Here is a 13,305-nt window from a genome sequence, read left to right on the forward strand (position 1 = left end):
ATAAATATAACATAATACAAAAAGTCTTTAGAAGGAAAAAATGTGAATGACATAAAAAGGAGTAATTCAATATCATGTTAACTCATTCTATATGATACCAGTTAATACCGCATCATGACAAAGACATGGTGTAAAGTATTCCCATATGATTTTATAACCATTAATACAAGAATTCCATATTTTATAATATCAACAAACCAGATGAACCTCATCCACTCAAAGTTTGGAACAGTGAAAAGAACAAATGTCTTGTGAGGAGTGGAAATAAGAACAATGTGTCTGAGTTTAAACAGTGGAAACAAGTGGTAGACGTTGTGCATGAAGTAATTATTTCTGCAGTGGGGTTCTGCTGTTCCTGCATTTAGTTTAGAAGCATGTCAGGGCAAACAGTCCAGGCATCTCAGAGTAAAAAGTCTGATTTATTTGACATGTAGAGAAAGACAGATTTGAACACAAAGAATCCTTTTCTTAAAAAGTCTTTTGAAAATGGAAGTTTTATTAGGAGACTAAAAGAGAGAAATATATTTAATTTAAAATATACAGTGTTTCTAGTCTGAAAATATTCTGTCTGCAAGACTCAGATGGCTTTCTCAAAACAGTGTGATATCTGAAACATAATCAAGGGAATACCAAACCTTTTGAGGACAAATAATTGTGCCAATACCCCAAATATTCTCCATATGTCAGTGATATTTTTCCCCCCATATGAATATCTATCTAAAATTGGCATTCGAACAGAAAGACAAAAAACATGTTGGGATGGAAATGAAAATAAATAAGCCCATACTACATGAGAACAAAAGTAGAGAAATAACCAAATGCACACATCCTTGTACCCAAGGTAGAAATCAAGACCCTGACAAAAGCACCAACAATATTACAGGCAGAGTGGTAGGAGCTTACATTATGTTCAGGAGCCCGGTCTTTTTTAAAACCTCAGTCAAGGTTGTACTAAAGTTCAAAGAAAACCTAGATAAGGAATGTATATTTGGATGCTGAATATGAAACAAAACAAAACAAAACAAAACAAAAAAAAGCCACAAAAAAAAAACCAAAACCAAAAGTCTGTAGTTAGCTTAAAAGTGAAGTTAATGACACTTGTTGATAACATCTAAAATTTTGGGATCTCTCTGCATTATTCTGCCATTTTCTTTAACACATCACAGTCTGTGTCTTGCCTTGAGTTTTGGATCAAGTGTCTCAAGTTTTATCAATACAAATGGAGTCAGGTACCTTAGGCAGGACATTGGTTAACTGCTAGTCATTTCCTACTCTCATTCCTTCTGTACTACATCTTGTGAGTTGTATACAGAGGTATGCTGCAAAGCTCCACACTTCGATTTTAGAGTTTCACAGTTCTCCCCAGACCTATTTCTACCCTTTTGTGTCAGCCTGTGACTCCTGTTACAGGTTGATCAAGATCCAGATAGTAGGTGATCCTCTTCCTAAATGTCCTGTAATCTGTCAGTCTAAATGACAAATTGCCAGACCTAATCCAGCACAAATCTATTGGAAATAGCCTTGCAAAATGCATCTACTTTCTGAGGTTAATTTATTTAGAAAGCAAGACCTAAGAAGGCTTTTGCCTCATACTTAGAACCCCTACTGAAAAAATTGAATATTTAATACTCTGTCTATCATAAATTCATTTTATATCACACAGCATTTGAATGAAAGAGGGGAACAATTTACAGAGCAGTCACTAGAAGATGTTGTGCTGAAGACTGATATAACATTTCTTAGTGTTCTCCTCTCACTAAAATTGCAGGCTGTTAGTCCTGAACAGAACAGATTCAACAAGAAATGCTGAGAGTTTTTCCTCCTTGATGTCTGTCCAGGTATTTATTTTAACCTACACTGGTGATGAGGGCACTTAGTTAGGGCTGTGAGGACAGTTACAGATTTCTGGATGGCCACTCTACACATACATAACAATCAGACTCTTTGATTGTTGAGGATTAAGTGGATCTCCTTGAAGCTCTGAGCTACAAGTCATTGAAGGTTACTAAATATTTAAGAATCACTTCTGCAACAGTAGGTCCCTGAGTCAGAAATGCTTGGCTGTTTAGACAAAATACATAGAAAATATCCCTGATTTATTCTTGCACTTTGCCCTAAGTTCATTTTTGGTCAGTATCAGATGCAAAATATAATATCAGTTGAATTATTTGTTTGGTCTTTCTTGTAGTATGATACACCACAGGCAAAATTTACAATTCACAACTTACAGTTCTCCCACAAATTCATTCATAGGTGGGAGAAAATTTTGGTCATACTGCTGCCTTCCCAGTGGAGCTATATTGCAAAGCTGTCAGAAAAGTTGTGTTATGTTTGCTTCATTAGCTCTTGTAGCCGTTTGGTCAGCAATTAGAGATGCACCCAGGCTTGGCATGGGGCTGCTCTTGGTCAGGTTGCAAAGCACAGTCACTCCTGCGTTGGCTGAAATATACAGATGGTGGCAGCACTACCACCGAGCATGCCTTAGCAGGAGAGCTCCAGCTTCTTCTTGGAAAACATGACTGGAGTTGTGTACCATGGAAGGAAGGATGGCAGGGCTGAAGTGCCTGAGCCCTGCAGGGCATAAATTTCAGGCTTGTTTGCCCCATGCAAATGCCAGGTGTGGTTGAAACTGCACATAACTCCACCAAGACTGCTAAGACGCCCTTATGAATGTTGGAGGTGTTGGCATCAAGCAGTGTTTTGCTCTGAATTCCACCTGAGTGCCTAACAGCACAGGTGGGTATTTTGACACCCTAAATAAATTTGGGTGCTAGTGCTCTTTGTGATAATACATCTCTGCAAAACTGGGACCTGCAAATCAAGGTTTCATTAACACTTCCTGCCCTGAGTTCATCAGTCAAAATTAAGAGGTTTAAAAGGCAGCAGTCCAGGATAAACAGGCAGTCTCACAGTGAAGGCTTGCATGAACAAGACCTTTCTGGAGCACACAGAATTAGTGGTGATACAGTGCTGAATTCACTTTGGTTTGATGCACACAGCCTTAATGAGGACCTTTGCTATACAGAATCTGGATTTCTCTACACTGTTCTCTTCCCAGGGACTATATTAATTGCATTTAGTGACTTGAATGGCAGTGACTTGCTTTTGGAAAACCATTGATACTATAAAGAAGGAAAATAATCCCATTCTGAAGCTCATCTCTCATACAGGCACACAGAACAGAACATTCACACATGTATTTCAAGGATATTTAGAGAAAACCTGAGTTTTAATGCAGCTCAAATTAAAAAAGGATTAATGTTTGCAGAAAAATTAACCTCCAGATCACTGTCTGGAGTGTATGAGTGCATTGACTTTAACTGAGTTCCAGAGTTTTGGGGGGTTTTTTGTTTGTTTTTTCCTTTTTTTTTTTGGTTTTTTCTTAACTGAGTTCCAGAGTTTTGGGGGGGTTTTTGTTTGTTTTTTCCTTTTTTTTGGTTTGTTTTGGGGTTTTTTTTGTTTTGTTTTGTTTTCTTTTTCGTTGTCGTTGTTGTTTTGTTTGGGTTTGGTTGTTTGTTGTTTTGTTTTTTTTTTAATATAATTATTTACTGGCTGTAACATTCTTCCAGAAAAAGAAATAACTCAGTTCACCCATTTTCACCATTTCCAATATTTCAAATTCAATGATATCTCTCTCTCTGACTATCAAGTTATATTCTCCAAGAGAATTTTAATTTCCCTATTCTTTTTTCTGAAATTTTGTCAAAGTGAGAAAGATTAATGGGATTAACAAAAGAGCCTCTACCTGAAAGTCAATAGATTGTTAGGTTTGCTTCCTCACTCAGCTGTAAGGGAGCAAAGATGAATAAAGATCTTTTGGTCAGAGTCCTAGACCAGTCTAGACATTTTCTATTAATCAATACTAGATTTTTAAAAAAGCAAAAACAAAAGTGAATAACCAAACCAACCAAACAAACAAACAAAATCTAAACTAAGAAATCTCCAAAACAGGGGCTGGAACTGCTATACAAGGGGAAACTTTAAAACAACCATGAAGACTTTAGTATTCAGATGGGCGCACTGTTTCACTGCTTGACAGAAGCTAATTTATTAGGGTTTTTTAAATTATCATTTCAGCTTAAAGCATGTACATTCTTCTTTTAGAAGGCCAGTCCTTTATTCCTCCAACATTAGCTTGCTATATCCTGTATTGCAGTTAATGAAACTTCTTTGGAACTTCCTTTGTGGCACTCGGGTACTGCATACTGCAAAATGTTCCTTGCTTTTCCTCTTTTCTTTCAACCTTACTACAGATCTTCTGAAAACATTCAGGAATTATGGGGGAGTGTGGTGGCGGAGTGTGGCCACTGAAGGGGCTCAGAAACTGCTGGAAACCCCTCTAACCACATAACAATACAGGGACTTGACTGTTGATGCCCAGGCAACATTCCTCAAAATTATTCAAACAATTAATGTGGTTTCTGTAACCAGAAATATGTTACAATTGAGAAAACATCTTTCAAATACTGGCAGCAACAATCCAAGATATATCACCTTGCACATTAAGAAGCTTTAAATGTGAGGGAGTATAACCTAAAAACATTTTAGTGTAACTTGAGAGCCTTCGTGCATAGCACAGGTCTTTTTCAAGATGTCACCTTTCTTTGAATGTGAAAGTATGACAGTGGGGTTCCCCACTTTGCACCCACAAATACATGTGATTTTTTTCTCTCTACTTACCTTGAGACATTTTGATAAGTTTCTTATCCAAATACTAGTAAAATTTTGCAGCTGTTTAGAGGTTCACCCAGTTCTGACTTAACTTTCATTTCCCAGAGCAATGGAGGGTTGATTTCCTCAGAAGCATTACATTTCTGTTTCTCAAAATCCTTTCTTCCTTCCCCATACTTCTCTTCCTAGCCCAAAATGCTGCTATCCATCCTTAACTGTCCTACCTGAGTACAAGCAAATTTCCCATTTCCCACTGACACTATAACTGAGCTTTATGCTATCATTGGTTGCATACATCTGGATTTTTGATTAAGCTTTCCAAGAGTAAAGAAAATTCTCAACAATTCAGGTCAAACTAGTTGTTGACTACACATCTCAAGTTACTGACCTGACCTGATGCTAACCTTCAGAAAAAACCCAAAACAATACTTTTCTTTTCACTCTCAGAAACCTCAGTAAGGTGTAGATTGTTTATTTAAAGGGAGAATTAAATGTATACGTTAACTTCATCCAACTTGTATTAATCTTTTAAGTCTTCTGGTATATTATGAAGAAAGTAGCAGTAAAACCATTTTCACACTAGAAAGAAATAGTAATTTAATGTGTCTTCTACACAAATAAACAAATATTAGGAACTGCTTGTTAAAGTAATCCTTGCCCCTTTAGCTGTGGCGCTTACTAAAGAAAAAAATATTGCAATCCAATTCAGGACATGGTGCCAAGGTTTTTGTAAAACTTTAACTTTTGTTGTTTCTTTTATAAAATGTTTTTTAATTGCTTGGAACAAACATGTAGTCCAAATAGGCTTCAGAGCTATACATATTTAATAGGTAGTAGAAGACTAATTTACTGTATATAGCTTGGCTATTAAAAGGAGACTTCTCTGTATAAAATGAGGAAAGGATTTTTCCAACTAAGTGTGAAGGAACAAAACTATACATCTTGTAATATCCATATTTTTCCCATAAAGAACATTAGATCCATCAGCCAAACCAATTTATTTTTTAAAGGGAAAGACAAAAATATGTTCCTCAATTTGTTGTGCGCTGCATTTAAGCTATTTTTTTATTACTAATAATGTGTAAACTTTAAATAATGTACATAAACTGGATACTTATGAACATTGTGATCATGGGCAAAACAGTACTTATGACTAATCAGTGTCTTTCCAACACTTCACCATTCCACTGGTGAATGAGAGATTTCTTTCCAAGACAACCATTACAAAAGCATTCTGTTTTTTCAACTTGAAGTAAAATATACTGTCGTGTTTTCATAAGACAAGTTAACACACTCCTAAAAAGAAAATAAAGCACTTGACATAACAAGCTTCAATCTTTCCTCTTTGGAAATAAAATCTTCCTTTTTGTAGGGATTAGAATAACAAGTAGACAGTTGGCTGATCGTACAAACACACAATTTTCCATCATTCATATCAGAGTTCTCATTTAATGTGAGCTTTAATGTCATTTAAATAATAAAGTGCTACTGAAACTAAGGTCAGAGGGTCCATGAGGTGAATTGCTCTAACCTTCTCCATATTGCAAAACATTAAACAAAACCATAGCGTTTTCTATTGATTCCTGAAAATTAAAACCTTACAGTCCAGAGAAAACAAAGCTTTTATCATACTCTGCATTTAATTCCACTGACTACTTTTGTGGTATTTGCTGATACGTTCCATAGTCTGAAAAACACTGAAAATTCCTACCAGTGTGTAATAATACAGAAAATTCTCTTTTCAATTATTGATTTAGTATCTGAATAATAGAATTTCCCTTTAAACAACTTGTGTGTGCTTTTGAAGCAGACATGACCCAACAGTTCAGAAAACACAAAGGCAAGCTGCCACTGGTTGGTCCCCATGAGAACACTCTGTCTACAATATATAGATACCTTGCTAGGGTCAAAGAAGTTCCATATTTCTAGTTGTCCAAGCTATTGGGTTGTCAGCTATTCTGGACACAGACATGCCTCTAAATCACTGTGCTGGAACACACTCAAGTTTCATGGATCTACTGAGAAGGACCACAAAAGAGGGAGCATATCCATCCAGATAAGGATAGCTAGGAAATGTGGTTTGAATCTGCAAACCCCAGGGAGGACTTCCCACTTCATATATAACTGCTTTGATCAGCAGTAAGTCTTTCGTTTTAAAGGTGACTCATTACACATCCAATTTCTCAAGCAAGTTTGCAAATGTCTACCTTCAGGATAGGGTTTTAGTCTGACAATCAGACTGAACAGAAGTATAAAAGATGACCTGGAAGTGGCACTATATGTTCAACAAAGGGATTTAACTTTTTGTATATAAGGCTTAACTCTTCTTGGAGCCTACCTTTGAAGGCAAATTGAATACAGGGATAAATTGCAAAGTGTAACTAGAACTTGAATGAAACTTTAGATTAAAAAAACCTTACTCCACTGTCCAACAAGCAGTCCTTACATTGTCATCCTTGAACATCTTCCAGAGAATAACTGTAATTTGTTGATAGGTTTTTTTCTTGCAGAGCTTATGAAGAGAATAAATAATGTTATTCTGGAGCACTGTTCTTATATTGCCAGATCAAAGGTATGCCTGAGTTCTTAGGTCAGGTTGTAAATCATGTATCAACTCATAGTTGGCCAACGTGAAATCAGTGCCTCTATAATTTTTCATCCTCTGATCTACTTTCACTACTTCTCTTTCTCCATCTTTACATCCAATTGAGTATCTACATGAGACATCAACATGATACATCTACTTGATATATGCATATATCTACATGAGACATCTACATGAGCATGTGTGACAACAGTTTTAAACTAGACAGCTGAGGAAACTCTGAGGACTGCCCTCACGAGAGTAAGGATTGTCCTTTGACAGACAGTCAAAAGGAAAAGTAGGTTTGATAAAATATATTTAACATACTCCCATCAAGCATTCATGTTTTAAGTTCATTTGTGCTACTAATAGCAAAATATTAAGATCTTGCAAGTGGTTGTCAGGTGCTGCTGCATGTATCAGTGATGAGACTTGCCTAAGTAAAATTCATAGAATCATGGAATCAGAATCATAGGCTATCCTCAATTGGAAGGGACCCAAATAGATCATCTAAGTCCAACTCTTGGCCCTGCACAGCACCATCCCTAAGAGTCCTACCATGTGCCCGAGAGCATTGTCCAAACACTTCTTGAGCACTGTCAGGCTTGGTGCTGTGATCACTTCCTCGGGGAGCCTGTTCCAGTGCCCAACCACCCTCTGGGTGGAAGAATTTTTTTCTAATATGCAACAAAAGCCTCCCCTGACACAGCTTCATGTCATTCCTTCAGGTCCTGTCCCTGATCACCACAGAGAAGACATCTGTGCCTGCCCCTGCAGAAAATTGTATAGACTGCTATGAGATCTCCCTTCAATCTCCTGCTACTTGCTTAAGTAAAATTATTTGCCTTTTTTTTCTTTTTTTTGCAGCTCCAGGCACTAAGTTCAAGAGCTTTGCAAGCTGTTCCTGCACAATTTGTGAGTAGGAACAATGGTTATATGTGTGTTGAATAAATTGTTTGCTGTAACTTATTTATCCAGTCCTTATTTTAAGCCTAGCTACAGTATATTGTCAGCACTCTGGTAATAAATAGCTTCCCCAAATAAAAGGCTTTTGTTGGAGTTTCACCTGCCCTTGTTGCATAAGCACACCTGGTAAGCTTCTAGAAAAATATCCTAAATATTAAAAAAGGATATGAAATTCAGGTCAGCTGAGTGAAAAAGCTGTAGAAGTGACTTCTTAAGAAAAACACATCTTAAAATATTAAATAATCTGTTACGCAAAGCCAAATGAACATTCAGATAAACCTAACAGAAGTCTCTCTTTTCTATAATTAGAACTAATAAAAACAGCTTTGACATGAAAGTTAGTATGCTTTCTCTCCCTCATTTTTGGGGCTAGAATTGCAGGTCAGAATGATTTTTTTTTCTGAATTAGTTCTCATAATCAAAACATCTGCAATTACATGTTTTCATCTTGCTGATGCAGGAAGTTACACTCTGGGCTGCGTTCCTGAATTTAATTCTGTTCATTTTCTTACTTCAAAACAAAACATTTTGACTTCCTGTGCCACCTGTGGAGATTTTAGTGCATATTTAACTGTTTTAAAATCTCTTTCCCACATACACAGCAAGCTCTATCCATTCTCCTGCAGTTTAGTTGCTCAGTGAGAACTGGTTCCACTGCTTTACCTTTTCTGCGGGTAAGGGGAATACCCAGAAAGGGGGAAATTTGGTTAAAAATTCTTACCTTTCTCCCCACTAAAATAAACACTAGATAAAGCTCCCTAATACAAAGGTGAATTTGTATGTTTACCAACATGTATGGTCTGCTTATAAAAATAGATTTTAGCATCTATTAAAATGGCCAAGAATTTAAAAGAACAATTATATTTTAAAATACACCAAAATGTGTTTCATGCCTTGTTTTATTTCATTTGTTATTATTTTTTAAAGAATTAATTTTCATCTCTACTGAGTACCTAAGGCTGGTTCTAAAGACAATATTTCCATTTGAAATATGAATATAAATTAAATAAATATACATATATAGCTTCTATATTTTCCTTAATTAGATCAAGATTAAAATAAAAGGTCTTTACTTCCATGTTTCTAGTCTATGACTTCTCTGACTTTCAAACTGCCAACACAGTAATGATGCATCTTAAGAAGCAATATACATATGTTTTTCATACACTTTACAATCTCCAGACTTACTTAAAATAAATAGCTTATGAAATAAATGCAGATAACCTTTTTCTTTCCTTGGTATTTATTGTTATTTTGCCAGCTTCAAAGAAGGAATTGTAGGCAATTTAGTAAATATAGTAAAGAACAAATGTCTCAACTCACTGTGTTTTGTATATGTTTTGATTTCTTTTACTGAACTGCTGTTTTGTAGCTGCTCACTGTGTGCTCTCCAAATGAATAACAGTCCAGCATTTCTTACAGCAACTGAGTATTCTGTCCCTTTGTTTTTTTAAGTAGAAACATCCTCCAAATATCAAAGCCACATTCACTGAAGGCACTAACCTTTTTCTACAGCTGTGTACATAACATTTGGAAAAATACTGAGTGTAATAAACTCCTTGCTGGGACATCCTGCAAGTGAGACTGTAGCTTCATTGCTGCACTGAGAACCTCCATAGCTCGCCTAGGATTTCTTCTCCCTTGATTGTGAAGATCAAGGGCTTATTTGGACGTCATGGCAGTTTCTCCTCTGACCCAAATATCTAGATTTCCTTGCCATAAAATCCACAAAGGACTGGTAATCGCCCAAGTCTAGCCCCAGTAGAAAACTGGGGTGCAGCCAGAAGGTGCATCTGGACCCAGCCCTCCTGTGTTCTGTCATCAAGACGTGACTAAGTCATTTAGTGTGGTCTGTGCCGGATAGACTACCATATGCTTCAGTTCCCTTGAACACATCTCTTTTTTTAATGCCTGGAACATATATCCAGAGGGAATTCAAAGATTTTTGACATTTGTTCAGGATTTCTGGATGTCTGGCAACCTAATCAGAGCAGTAGTGGAGAAAATCTGGACATATCCACTCCACATGCGCGTATCAACTTTACAGCGCATTTGCAATGAGGCCAACCGATCCACTGTGCATGTGCTGCACAGATGGCCTGTGTGTACGCTGTAAATATGATGTAAAAATTACTGAGAAACACATGAACAGTGAGTCTGTAGCTTCCTGGAAGCCTTAGGCTCACTGCACTTACTCTTAATATGTAAATGCATGGAAAACCTGCTTGGGAAAGCCTCCTCAGCACGACAGAGGGATATCCTGGAGTGGATGAAACATGGAAGTGAATAGCAGGGTTACACCTTTAAACTAGATCCTGGACATGATTCTGGACTTTGTGGAGGCAAAGGATATCTAGCACACTGACAAACATAGAATACACCTCCCTGGTTACCACATGGCACCACAATGTCTCTCAGCTTTTGGAGGAGCTCCAAAGGAGCTTCTGGGCCATGTGTTTTGCTGTGCTAAAATAGGTGAAGCAGGCAATGTGCAAGCATGACCAAGCTCATACTACCCCATGGGCAATTTAACTAGGAGGGTTCTGCAAGTCACACCAAAACCAGCCTCCCTGTCAGCAAGCTTGCACTATCCACCCTGAGAGAGAAGACAAATGCTCACAAATGTTAAAAATACTTAGCAACCAGGAATGAGGAAACCACCATCTGGGAGAGATCAGAGGCAAAATCATCGCTTTGCTTTCACACGCAGCAAACAAGCACCCACAGAGAACAACAGCTTGGGGAAAACAGGTAGCAGCAGAAAGAGGCACCCTCAGGGAACGCTCTGCAGCTCTGGGCTGCCATAATCAGAGGTATGTGTAAAAGGAAGCTGAGCAGGAAGGAAGAAGGAGCTAAACCAAAAACTTGAGAATGCCTCGTTCTGGAAATAAACTGAAAACAGCTTCAAAGAGATCAGAAATATTCTACAAAGCAGTAGCACTTTGTAATTGTTAAATGGCCAGTTGGGAGTAATGTTATAGCCTCATGGAAAGACAAGTTGTGTTAATCACAGGCTATTACCTAGCTGGCAATCAGGTCTAAAATAAGCCTGAAAATCAAGCAAGCCCAACTCATTAAATATCATTTGGCACTTCAAGTGCATCAGGAGAAAAAGGTATGTCTTTCCCAGTGTTGAGTTCACATTCACTTCTTCCCTGAAAATCCTGAGAAAACAGAGTTTTTATTTCTCTGTTTTCATTACCGACAGGAATCAGATACTGCTGTGGGAAATTCAACTTTCTTGTGGCCTTTTTTTTCTCCTTCGGGTCTTAAATTTCTAACCAATATTAACCTACAGAAAAGGGTGAGCAAGTAAATCCTAAAACCTTAAAAGAAGGAAAAGGGAGATTTAAAAAATAACAAAAACAACCAAAAACCCAAAAAAACAAAAAATCTCAAAACAAAGCAAAAAAAAAAAAAAACCACCCAAACTTATTTTTCAAAGTCCTTTTATTCACAGGTTTTTTAAAAGTCATTTAAATTGCATGAATGACAATACTGCAAATCATATAATCTCACATTATCTAGGGAAGATAAAACAAAAGTGGTTTATGTTTAATGAAGGTATACAAGAATAAAATGTTTAAGTAAAGTCTACAATGGAATAAATGTGCAGGTCAAGAAAACATGGCAATTTCTCAAACCTGAGTGTTTTCAGCTGTAGTGTCCTTTGAGATTTTGTCATGTTGTGTAAAGGATATAAAAATCTAGATGTTGACAAACAATCTTCTTTTGCATGATTTTCCTTCTTGAAGCTTAGAACACCTTGCCCAGCAAAGGAGGCAATACAATGAATATATTTCTAGCTCCAAGAAAGGGCACTAAGCTGAGAAAACTGTTGATGTAATGACAGTTTGTTGGACCCTTTGAGAACTAAAATAATTTTCATCTAATCAAATGGAAACTAAACTTATCAAGGGGTTGAATGTTAAAAGATGTCATACTTAATTACAGAAACCAAATATATTGTTCTAAATACATTTTGTATAAGTGTGTATGCACAGATGTTCATGTATATTCAGAAGTATTTATGCCCCAAATTATTTACTGACTAAATACATTGCATGACAAAGAAATTGAGTAGGATTGCATTATTTTTTCACTATTTAAATTTAATGCTACTTTGTTATTTCTCTTCAGGGTAAAGCCTGGTGCACAGATTGTGACAATTGGATGATTTTATTTTGCCCTAATTCTCTTCTCTGATTTGTTTTGGTTTTTGTTTGGTTGTGGTTTGTGGTGGAGTTTTTTGGTTGTTTTTTTGTTTGGTTTGGTTTTGGGGTGTTTGGTTTTGTTGTTTTTTGGGTTTGGTTTTTTTGGGGGGGGGGCGGGGCAGGGCTTGGTTTGAGTTTGCTTCTTGGTTTGGGGTTTTTTTAAACACAACAGAGAATTTGGGTCTAATTTTCTTGTATTGTTGCCAAAACTATATCTGGCAAAAAAGGATGTGTGCCAGGATTGTGATCCTATATTAACAAAATAGAATTGGAACTCATGGAGCAGGTAAGTGCCAAGGCAAACTAATAATTATCAGTTTAATTAATCTCTCTTCACATTTTCACAAGAGATATAACCATGAAGCAATATTACTTTATTTTTATGAGCTGTGGATTATATTACAGAATCTCTTGTTTTAAGATCCAGATGAATTAAAGCTTCTCTGCTAGCTACTTACATCTAGGTTTTATTCTTTAATTTCCCATCACCATCCTCTGCCAGAATACCCTCAGATCCACAGAAAATGTCTCAAAACATAGTGAGTGACAGCTAAACACCAAAAGGTTTGCCAGTTTTGTTTAATTATGACTCTAATAGTTCAGTTGCTTTTCCAAACATGATTAGGACGTAGCCAAAGATCTTTTATATTGGTAAGCTTACAGTAACAGGCCCTTTGCAAGATTTCCAACAGTTACTTAAGAAACAGGCCTAAATCCAAGCCAGTGAAATCTGATGCTTGCGTTTTACAGATTGGATTGGATCCTTACAGTATTGTTCTGTCCATGGTTTAAAAATAAATTAAATTATTGTAGCTTTAGAATTTTATATCTCTGCTCGTGATACTGGCCAATATAAGTGAGATTAAAAGT

Source organism: Passer montanus, unplaced genomic scaffold (assembly GCF_014805655.1).
Source record: "Passer montanus isolate IOZ18808 unplaced genomic scaffold, ASM1480565v1 scaffold56, whole genome shotgun sequence".
Lineage (NCBI taxonomy): Eukaryota > Metazoa > Chordata > Aves > Passeriformes > Passeridae > Passer > Passer montanus.